At 46.3% G+C, this 7,500-nt stretch overlaps 33 pseudogenes; all 33 read right to left on the bottom strand.

Annotated features, from left to right (window-relative positions):
* Positions 1-13: 13 nt before the first annotated feature.
* On the bottom strand, positions 14-122 carry LOC142155293 (5S ribosomal RNA; annotated as a pseudogene).
* Positions 123-402: 280 nt separating this feature from the next.
* On the bottom strand, positions 403-521 carry LOC142153825 (5S ribosomal RNA; annotated as a pseudogene).
* Positions 522-602: 81 nt separating this feature from the next.
* LOC142155028 (5S ribosomal RNA) lies at positions 603-722 on the bottom strand (annotated as a pseudogene).
* An 80-nt stretch (positions 723-802) lies between these two features.
* On the bottom strand, positions 803-921 carry LOC142154327 (5S ribosomal RNA; annotated as a pseudogene).
* Positions 922-1,001: 80 nt separating this feature from the next.
* On the bottom strand, positions 1,002-1,120 carry LOC142154538 (5S ribosomal RNA; annotated as a pseudogene).
* An 84-nt stretch (positions 1,121-1,204) lies between these two features.
* On the bottom strand, positions 1,205-1,322 carry LOC142153765 (5S ribosomal RNA; annotated as a pseudogene).
* Positions 1,323-1,403: 81 nt separating this feature from the next.
* LOC142154732 (5S ribosomal RNA) lies at positions 1,404-1,522 on the bottom strand (annotated as a pseudogene).
* A 270-nt stretch (positions 1,523-1,792) lies between these two features.
* LOC142155305 (5S ribosomal RNA) lies at positions 1,793-1,901 on the bottom strand (annotated as a pseudogene).
* Positions 1,902-1,981: 80 nt separating this feature from the next.
* Positions 1,982-2,100, bottom strand: LOC142154216 (5S ribosomal RNA; annotated as a pseudogene).
* Positions 2,101-2,368: 268 nt separating this feature from the next.
* LOC142154382 (5S ribosomal RNA) lies at positions 2,369-2,487 on the bottom strand (annotated as a pseudogene).
* An 82-nt stretch (positions 2,488-2,569) lies between these two features.
* Positions 2,570-2,688, bottom strand: LOC142155233 (5S ribosomal RNA; annotated as a pseudogene).
* An 80-nt stretch (positions 2,689-2,768) lies between these two features.
* LOC142155199 (5S ribosomal RNA) lies at positions 2,769-2,887 on the bottom strand (annotated as a pseudogene).
* An 81-nt stretch (positions 2,888-2,968) lies between these two features.
* On the bottom strand, positions 2,969-3,087 carry LOC142154822 (5S ribosomal RNA; annotated as a pseudogene).
* Positions 3,088-3,167: 80 nt separating this feature from the next.
* LOC142153731 (5S ribosomal RNA) lies at positions 3,168-3,286 on the bottom strand (annotated as a pseudogene).
* Positions 3,287-3,366: 80 nt separating this feature from the next.
* On the bottom strand, positions 3,367-3,485 carry LOC142153422 (5S ribosomal RNA; annotated as a pseudogene).
* An 81-nt stretch (positions 3,486-3,566) lies between these two features.
* LOC142154977 (5S ribosomal RNA) lies at positions 3,567-3,685 on the bottom strand (annotated as a pseudogene).
* An 80-nt stretch (positions 3,686-3,765) lies between these two features.
* LOC142154695 (5S ribosomal RNA) lies at positions 3,766-3,884 on the bottom strand (annotated as a pseudogene).
* Positions 3,885-3,966: 82 nt separating this feature from the next.
* Positions 3,967-4,085, bottom strand: LOC142153579 (5S ribosomal RNA; annotated as a pseudogene).
* Positions 4,086-4,165: 80 nt separating this feature from the next.
* LOC142153677 (5S ribosomal RNA) lies at positions 4,166-4,285 on the bottom strand (annotated as a pseudogene).
* Positions 4,286-4,365: 80 nt separating this feature from the next.
* Positions 4,366-4,483, bottom strand: LOC142154821 (5S ribosomal RNA; annotated as a pseudogene).
* A 460-nt stretch (positions 4,484-4,943) lies between these two features.
* Positions 4,944-5,062, bottom strand: LOC142153673 (5S ribosomal RNA; annotated as a pseudogene).
* An 80-nt stretch (positions 5,063-5,142) lies between these two features.
* On the bottom strand, positions 5,143-5,261 carry LOC142154801 (5S ribosomal RNA; annotated as a pseudogene).
* An 80-nt stretch (positions 5,262-5,341) lies between these two features.
* Positions 5,342-5,460, bottom strand: LOC142154800 (5S ribosomal RNA; annotated as a pseudogene).
* An 82-nt stretch (positions 5,461-5,542) lies between these two features.
* Positions 5,543-5,659, bottom strand: LOC142154997 (5S ribosomal RNA; annotated as a pseudogene).
* An 82-nt stretch (positions 5,660-5,741) lies between these two features.
* On the bottom strand, positions 5,742-5,860 carry LOC142155272 (5S ribosomal RNA; annotated as a pseudogene).
* Positions 5,861-5,941: 81 nt separating this feature from the next.
* Positions 5,942-6,061, bottom strand: LOC142155472 (5S ribosomal RNA; annotated as a pseudogene).
* An 80-nt stretch (positions 6,062-6,141) lies between these two features.
* On the bottom strand, positions 6,142-6,261 carry LOC142154523 (5S ribosomal RNA; annotated as a pseudogene).
* Positions 6,262-6,341: 80 nt separating this feature from the next.
* On the bottom strand, positions 6,342-6,461 carry LOC142154370 (5S ribosomal RNA; annotated as a pseudogene).
* Positions 6,462-6,542: 81 nt separating this feature from the next.
* On the bottom strand, positions 6,543-6,660 carry LOC142155434 (5S ribosomal RNA; annotated as a pseudogene).
* An 81-nt stretch (positions 6,661-6,741) lies between these two features.
* LOC142154694 (5S ribosomal RNA) lies at positions 6,742-6,860 on the bottom strand (annotated as a pseudogene).
* Positions 6,861-6,942: 82 nt separating this feature from the next.
* On the bottom strand, positions 6,943-7,061 carry LOC142154828 (5S ribosomal RNA; annotated as a pseudogene).
* Positions 7,062-7,141: 80 nt separating this feature from the next.
* Positions 7,142-7,261, bottom strand: LOC142153676 (5S ribosomal RNA; annotated as a pseudogene).
* Positions 7,262-7,341: 80 nt separating this feature from the next.
* On the bottom strand, positions 7,342-7,459 carry LOC142155123 (5S ribosomal RNA; annotated as a pseudogene).
* Between the last annotated feature and the right edge of the window lie 41 nt (positions 7,460-7,500).

The raw sequence follows: 7,500 nt of genomic DNA, 5'->3' as shown, positions 1-7,500 counted from the left end.
AGAGAAAAAAAAAGGCCTACAGCACCTGGTATTCCCAGGTGGTCTCCCATCCAAGTACTAACCAGGCCCAGCCCTACTTATCTTCCAAGATCAGGCTTGTTCAGGGTGGTGTGGCTGTATGTATTGGTTTCCTAATGACCTTCATCTCTTATACATCTCAAAACCAGCATTGAAGGAAGCCGGAACAAGAGAGAAAAAAAAAAGGCCTGCAGCACCTGGTATTCCCAGGTGGTCTACCATCCAAGTACTAACCAGGCGCCGGTCCTGCTTAGCTTTCAAGATCAGATGAGATTGGGCTTGTTCTGGGTCGGGTAGCTGTAGGGATTGTTTCCTAATGACCTACATCTCTTATACATCTCAAAACCAGCATTGAAGGAAGCCGAAACAAGAGAGAAAAAAAAACACCTACAGCACCTGGTATTCCCAGCTGGTCTCCCATCCAAGTACTAACCAGGCCTGGCCCTGCTTAGCTTCCAAGATCAGATGAGATTGGGCTTGTTCAGGGTGGTGTAGCTGTAGGGATTATTTTCTAATGACCTACACCTCTTATACATCTCAAAACCAGCATTGAAGGAAGCCGAAACAAGAGAGAAAAAAAAAAAGCCCTACAGCACCTGATATTCCCAGGTGGTCTACCATCCAAGTACTAACCAGGCGCCGGTCCTGCTTAGCTTCCAAGATCAGATGAGATTGGGCTTGTTCTGGGTCGTGTAGCTGTAGGGATTGTTTCCTAATGACCTACATCTCTTATACATCTCAAAACCAGCATTGAAGGAAGCCGAAACAAGAGAGAAAAAAAAAATGCCTACAGCACCTGGTATTCCCAGCTGGTCTCCCATCCAAGTACTAACCAGGCCTGGCCCTGCTTAGCTTCCAAGAACAGATGAGATTAGGCTTGTTCAGGGTGGTGTGGCTGTAGGGATTATTTCCTAATGACCTACATCTCTTATACATCTCAAAACCAGCATTGAAGGAAGCCGAAACAAGAGAGAAAAAAAAAAGCCCTACAGCACCTGATATTCCCAGGTGGCCTACCATCCAAGTACTAACCAGGCCTGGCACTGCTTAGCTTCCAAGATCAGATGAGATTGGGCTTGTTTAGGGTGGTATGGCTGTAGGTACTGGTTTCCTAGTGACCTACATCTCTTATACATCTCAAAACCAACATTAAAGGAAGCCGGAACAAGAGATAATAAAAAAAAAAAGCCTACAGCACCTGGTATTCCCAGGTGGTCTCCATCCAAGTACTAACCAGGCCTGGCCCTGCTTAGCTTCCAAGATCAGACGAGATTGGGTTTGTTCAGGGTGGTGTGGCTGTAGGTATTGGTTTTGTAATGACCTACATCTCTTATACATCTCAAAACCAGCATTGATGGAAGCCGAAACAAGAGAGAAAAAAAAAAGGCCTACAGCACCTGGAACTCCCAGGTGGTCTACCATCCAAGTACTAACCAGGCCTGGCACTGCTTAGTTTCCAAGATCAGACAAGATTGGGCTTGTTCAGGGTGGTGTGGCTGTAGGTATTGGTTTTTTAATGACCTACATCTCTTATACTTTTCAAACCAGCATTGAAGGAAGCCGGAATAAGAGAGAAAAAAAAAAGGCAGACAGCACTTGGAACTCCAAGGTGGTGTCCCATTCAAGTACTAACAAGCCCCGGCCTTGCTTAGCTTCCAAGATCAGACTTGTTCAGGGTGGTGTGGCTGTAGATATTGGTTTCCTAATGACCTACATCTCTTATACATCTCAAAACCAGCATTGAAGGAAGCCGGAACAAGAGAGAAAAAAAAAAGGCCTACAGCACCTGGTATTCCCAGGTGCTCTCCCATCCAAGTACTAACCAGGCCCAGCCCTACTTAGCTTCCAAGATCAGGCTTGTTTAGGGTGGTGTGGCTGTAGGTATTGGTTTCCTAACGACCTGCATCTCTTATGCATCTCAAAACCAGCATTGAAGGAAGCCGGAACAAGAGAGAAAAAAAAAGGCCTACAGCACCTGGTATTCCCAGGTGGTCTCCCATCCAAGTACTAACCAGGCGCGGCCCTGCTTAGTTTCCAAGATCAGATGAAAATGGGCTTGTTCAGGGTGGTGTGGCTGTAGGTATTGGTTTCCTAATGACCTACATCTCAAAACCAGCATTGAAGGAAGCCGGAACAAGAGAGAAAAAAAAAAGGTAGACAGCAAATGGAACTCTCAGGTGGTCTCCCATCCAAGTACTAAGCAGGCCTGGCCCTGCTTAGCTTCCAAGATCAGACAAGATTGGGCTTGTGCAGGGTGGTGTGGCTGTAGGTATTGGTTTCCTAATGACCTACATCTCTTATACATCTCAAAACCAGCATTGAAGGAAGCCGGAAAAAGAGAGAAAAAAAAGGCCTACAGCACCTGTTATTCCCAGGTGATCTCTCATCCATGTACTAACCAGGCCCGGCCCTGCTTAGTTTCCAAGAACAGATGAGATTGGGCTTGTTCAGGGTGGTGTGGTTGTAGGTAATAGTTTTCTAATGACCTACATCTCTTATACATCTCAAAACCAGCATTGAAGGAAGCCGGAACAAGAGAGAAAAAAAAAAAGGCCTACAGCACCTGGTATTCCCAGGTGGTCTCCCATCCAAGTACTAACCAGGCCTGGCCCTGCTTATCTTCCAAGATCAGCCAAGATTGGCCTTGTTCAGAGTGATGTGGCTGTAAGTATTGGTTTGCTAATGACCTACATCTCTTATACATTTCAAACCACCATTGAAGGAAGCCGGAATAAGAGAGAAAAAAAAAAGGCAGACAGCACCTGGAACTCCCAGGTGGTCTCCCATCCAAGTACTAACCAGGCCTGGCCCTGCTTAGCTTCCAAGATCAGCCAAGATTGGGCTTGTGCAGGGTGGTGTGGCTATAGGTATTGGCTTCCTAATGACCTACATCTCTTATACATCTCAAAACCAGCATTGAAGGAAGCCGGAATAAGAGAGAAAAAAAAAAGGCAGACAGCACCTGGAACTCTCAGGTGGTCTCCCATCCAAATACTAACCAGGCCTGGCCCTGCTTAGCTTCCAAGATCAGATGAGATTGGGCTTACTCAGGGTGGTGTGGCTGCAGGTACTGGTTTGCTAATGACCTACATCTCTTATACATCTCAAAACCAGCATTGAAGGAAGCCGGAAAAAGAGAGAAAAAAAAAGGCCTACAGCACCTGGTATTCCCAGGTGATCTCTCATCCATGTACTAACCAGGCCCGGCCCTGCTTAGTTTCCAAGAACAGATGGAATTGGGCTTGTTCAGGGTGGTGTGGCTGTAGGTATTGGTTTTCTAATGACCTACATCTCTTATACATCTCAAAACCAGCATTGAAGGAAGCCGGAACAAGAGAGAAAAAAAAAGGCCTACAGCACCTGATATTCCCAGGTGGTCTCCCATCCAAGTACTAACCAGGCCCAACCCTGCTTAGCTTCCAAGATCAGACAAGATTGGGCTTGTTTAGGGTGGTGTGGCTGTAGGTATTGGTTTCCTAATAACCTACATCTCTTATACATCTAAAAACCAGCATTGAAGGAAGCTAGAACAAGAGATAATAAAAAAAGGGCTACAGCACCTGGTATTCCCAGGTGGTCTCCCATCCAGGTACTAACCAGGCCTGGCCCTGCTTATCTTCCAAGATCAGCTGAGATTGGCCTTGTTCAGGGTGATGTGGCTGTAGGTATTGGTTTGCTAATGACCTACATCTCTTATACATTTCAAACCAGCATTGAAGAAAGCCGGAATAAGAGAGAAAAAAAAAAGGCAGACAGCACCTGGAACTCCCAGGTGGTCTCCCATCCAAGTACTAACCAGGCCTGGCCCTGCTTAGCTTCCAAGATCAGACAAGATTGGGCTTGTGCAGGGTGGTGTGGCTGTAGGTATTGGCTTCCTAATGACCTACATCTCTTATACATCTCAAAACCAGCATTGAAGGAAGCCGAAACAAGAGAGAAAAAAGAAAAGGCCTACAGCTCCTGGTATTCCCAGGTGGTCTCCCATCCAAGTACTAACCAGGCCCGGCCCTGCTTAGCTTCCAAAATCAGATGAGATTGGGCTTACTCAGGGTGGTGTGGCTATAGGTATTGGTTTCCTAATGACCTACATCTCTTATACATCTCAAAACCAGCATTGAAGGAAGCCGGAAAAAGAGAGAAAAAAAAGGGCCTACAGCACCTGGTATTCCCAGATGATCTACCATCCAAGTACTAACCAGGCACCGGCCCTGCTTAGCTTCCAAGATCAGATGAGATTGGGCTTGTTCAGGGTGGTGTGGCTGTAGGCGTTGGTTTCCTAATGACCTACATCTCTTATACATCTCAAAACCAGCATTGAAGGAAGCCGGAACAAGAGAGAAAAAAAAAGGCCTACAGCACCTGGTATTCCCAGGTGGTCTCCCATCAAATACTAACCAGGCCCGGCCCTGCTTAGCTTCCATGATCAGACGAGATTGGGCTTGTTTAGGGTGGTGTGACTGTAGGTATTGGTTTCCTAATAGCCTACATCTCTTATACATCTAAAAACCAGCATTGAAGGAAGCTGGAACAAGTGAGAAAAAAAAAAAGCAGACAGTACCTGGAACTCCCAGGTGGTCTCCCATCCAAGTACTAACCAGGCCTGGCCCTGTTTAGCTTTCAAGATCAGGCATGTTCAGGGGGGTGTGGCTGTAAGTATTGGTTTCCCAATGACCTACATCTCTTATACATCTCAAAACCAGCATTGAAGGAAGCTGGAACAAGAGATAATAAAAAAAGGCCTACAGCACCTGGTATTCCCAGCTGGTCTCCCATCCAAGTACTAAACAGGCCTAGCCCTACTTAGCTTTCAAGATCAGGCTTGTTCAGGGTGGTGTGTCTGTAAGTATTGGTTGCCTAATTCCCTACATCTCTTATACATCTCAAAACCAGCATTGATGGAAACCGGACAAGAGAGAAAAAAAAAAGGCCTACAGCACCTGGTATTCCCAGGTGGTCTCCCATCCAAGTACTAACCAGGCGTGGCCCTGCTTAGCTTCCAAGATCAGATGAGATTGGGCTTGTTCAGGGTGGTGTGGCTGTAGGTATTGGTTTTCTAATGACCTACATTTCTTATACATTTCAAACCAGCATTGAAGGAAGCCGGAATAAGAGAGAAAAAAAAAAGGCAGACAGCACCTGGAACTCTCAGGTGGTCTCCCATCCAAGTACTAACCAGGCCTGGCCCTGCTTAGCTTCCAAGATCAGACAAGATTGGGCTTGTGCAGGGTGGTGTGGCTGTAGGTATTGGCTTCCTAATGACCTACATCTCTTATACATCTCAAAACCAGCATTGAAGGAAGCCGGAATAAGAGAGAAAAAAAAAGGCAGACAGCACCTGGAACTCTCAGGTGGTCTCCCATCCAAGTACTAACCAGGCCTGGCCCTGCTTAGCTTCCAAGATCAGACAAGATTGGGCTTGTGCAGGGTGGTGTGGCTGTAGGTATTGGCTTCCTAATGACCTACATCTCTTATACATCTCAAAACCAGCATTGAAGGAAGCCGAAACAAGAGAGAAAAAAAAAAAGGCCTACAGCTCCAGGTATTCCCAGGTGGTCTCCATCCAAGTACTAACCAGGCCCAACCCTGCTTAGCTTCCAAGATCAGACAGATTGGGCTTGTTTAGGGTGGTGTGGCTGTAGGTATTGGTTTCCTAATGACCTACATCTCTTATACATCTAAAAACCAGCATTGAAGGAAGCTAGAACAAGAGATAATAAAAAAAAGGGCTACAGCACCTGGTATTCCCAGGTGGTCTTCCATCCAGGTACTAACCAGGCCTGGCCCTGCTTATCTTCCAAGATCAGCCGAGATTGGCCTTGTTCAGGGTGATGTGGCTGTAGGTATTGGTTTGCTAATGACCTACATCTCTTATACATTTCAAACCTGCATTGAAGGAAGCCGGAATAAGAGAGAAAAAAGAAAAGGCCTACAGCTCCTGGTATTCCCAGGTAGTCTCCCATCCAAGTACTAACCAGGCCCCGGCACTGCTTAGCTTCCAAAAACAGATGAGATTGGGCTTACTCAGGGTGCTGTGGCTGTAGGTATTGGTTTCCTAATGACCTACATCTCTTATACATCTCAAAACCAGCATTGAAGGAAGCCAGAAAAAGAGAGAAAAAAAAAGGCCTACAGCACCTGGTATTCCCAGGTGATCTCTCATCCATGTACTAACCAGGCCCGGCCCTGCTTAGTTTCCAAGAACAGATGGAATTGGGCTTGGGTCAGGGTGGTGTGGCTGTAGGTATTGGTTTTCTAATGACCTACATCTCTTATACATCTCAAAACCAGCATTGAAGGAAGCCGGAACAAGAGAGAAAAAAAAAGGCCTACAGCACCTGATATTCCCAGGTGGTCTCCCATCCAAGTACTAACCAGGCCCAACCCTGCTTAGCTTCCAAGATCAGACAAGATTGGGCTTGGTTAGGGTGGTGTGGGCTGTAGGTACTGATTTCCTAATAACCTACATCTCTTATACATCTAAAAACCAGCATTGAAGGAAGCTAGAACAAGAGATAATAAAAAAAGGGCTACAGCACCTGGTATTCCCAGGTGGTCTCCCATCCAGGTACTACCAGGCCTGGCCCTGCTTATCTTCCAAGATCAGCCGAGATTGGCCTTGTTCAGGGTGATGTGGCTGTAGGTATTGGTTTGCTAATGACCTACATCTCTTATACATTTCAAACCAGCATTGAAGGAAGCTGGAATAAAGAGAGAAAAAAAAAAGGCAGACAGCACCTGGAACTCCCAGGTGGTCTCCCATCCAAGTACTAACCAGGCCTGGCCCTGCTTAGCTTCCAAGATCAGACAAGATTGGGCTTGTGCAGGGTGGTGTGGCTGTAGGTATTGGCTTCCTAATGACCTACATCTCTTATACATCTCAAAACCAGCATTGAAGGAAGCAGAAACAAGAGAGAAAAAAGAAAAGGCCTACAGCTCCTGGTATTCCCAGGTGGTCTCTCATCCAAGTACTAACAAGGCCCGGCCCTGCTTAGCTTCCAAAATCAGATGAGATTGGGCTTACTCAGGGTGGTGTGGCTATAGGTATTGGTTTCCTAATGACCTACATCTCTTATACATCTCAAAACCAGCATTGAAGGAAGCCGGAAAAAGAGAGAAAAAAAAGGGCCTACAGCACCTGGTATTCCCAGATGATCTACCATCCAAGTACTAACCAGGCACCGGCCCTGCTTAGCTTCCAAGATCAGATGAGATTGGGCTTGTTCAGGGTGGTGTGGCTGTAGGCGTTGGTTTCCTAATGACCTACATCTCTTATATATCTCAAAACCAGCATTGAAGGAAGCCGGAACAAGAGAGAAAAAAAAAGGCCTACAGCACCTGGTATTCCCAGGTGGTCTCCCATCAAATACTAACCAGGCCCGGCCATGCTTAGCTTCCATGATCAGACGAGATTGGGCTTGTTTAGGGTGGTGTGACTGTAGGTATTGGTTTCCTAATAGCCTACATCTCTTATACATCTAAAAA

This window comes from Mixophyes fleayi, chromosome 4 (assembly GCF_038048845.1).
Source record: "Mixophyes fleayi isolate aMixFle1 chromosome 4, aMixFle1.hap1, whole genome shotgun sequence".
Taxonomy (NCBI): domain Eukaryota; kingdom Metazoa; phylum Chordata; class Amphibia; order Anura; family Limnodynastidae; genus Mixophyes; species Mixophyes fleayi.
Note: the sequence above shows the minus strand (reverse complement) of the source record. Positions and strands in the feature narration are given on the sequence as shown.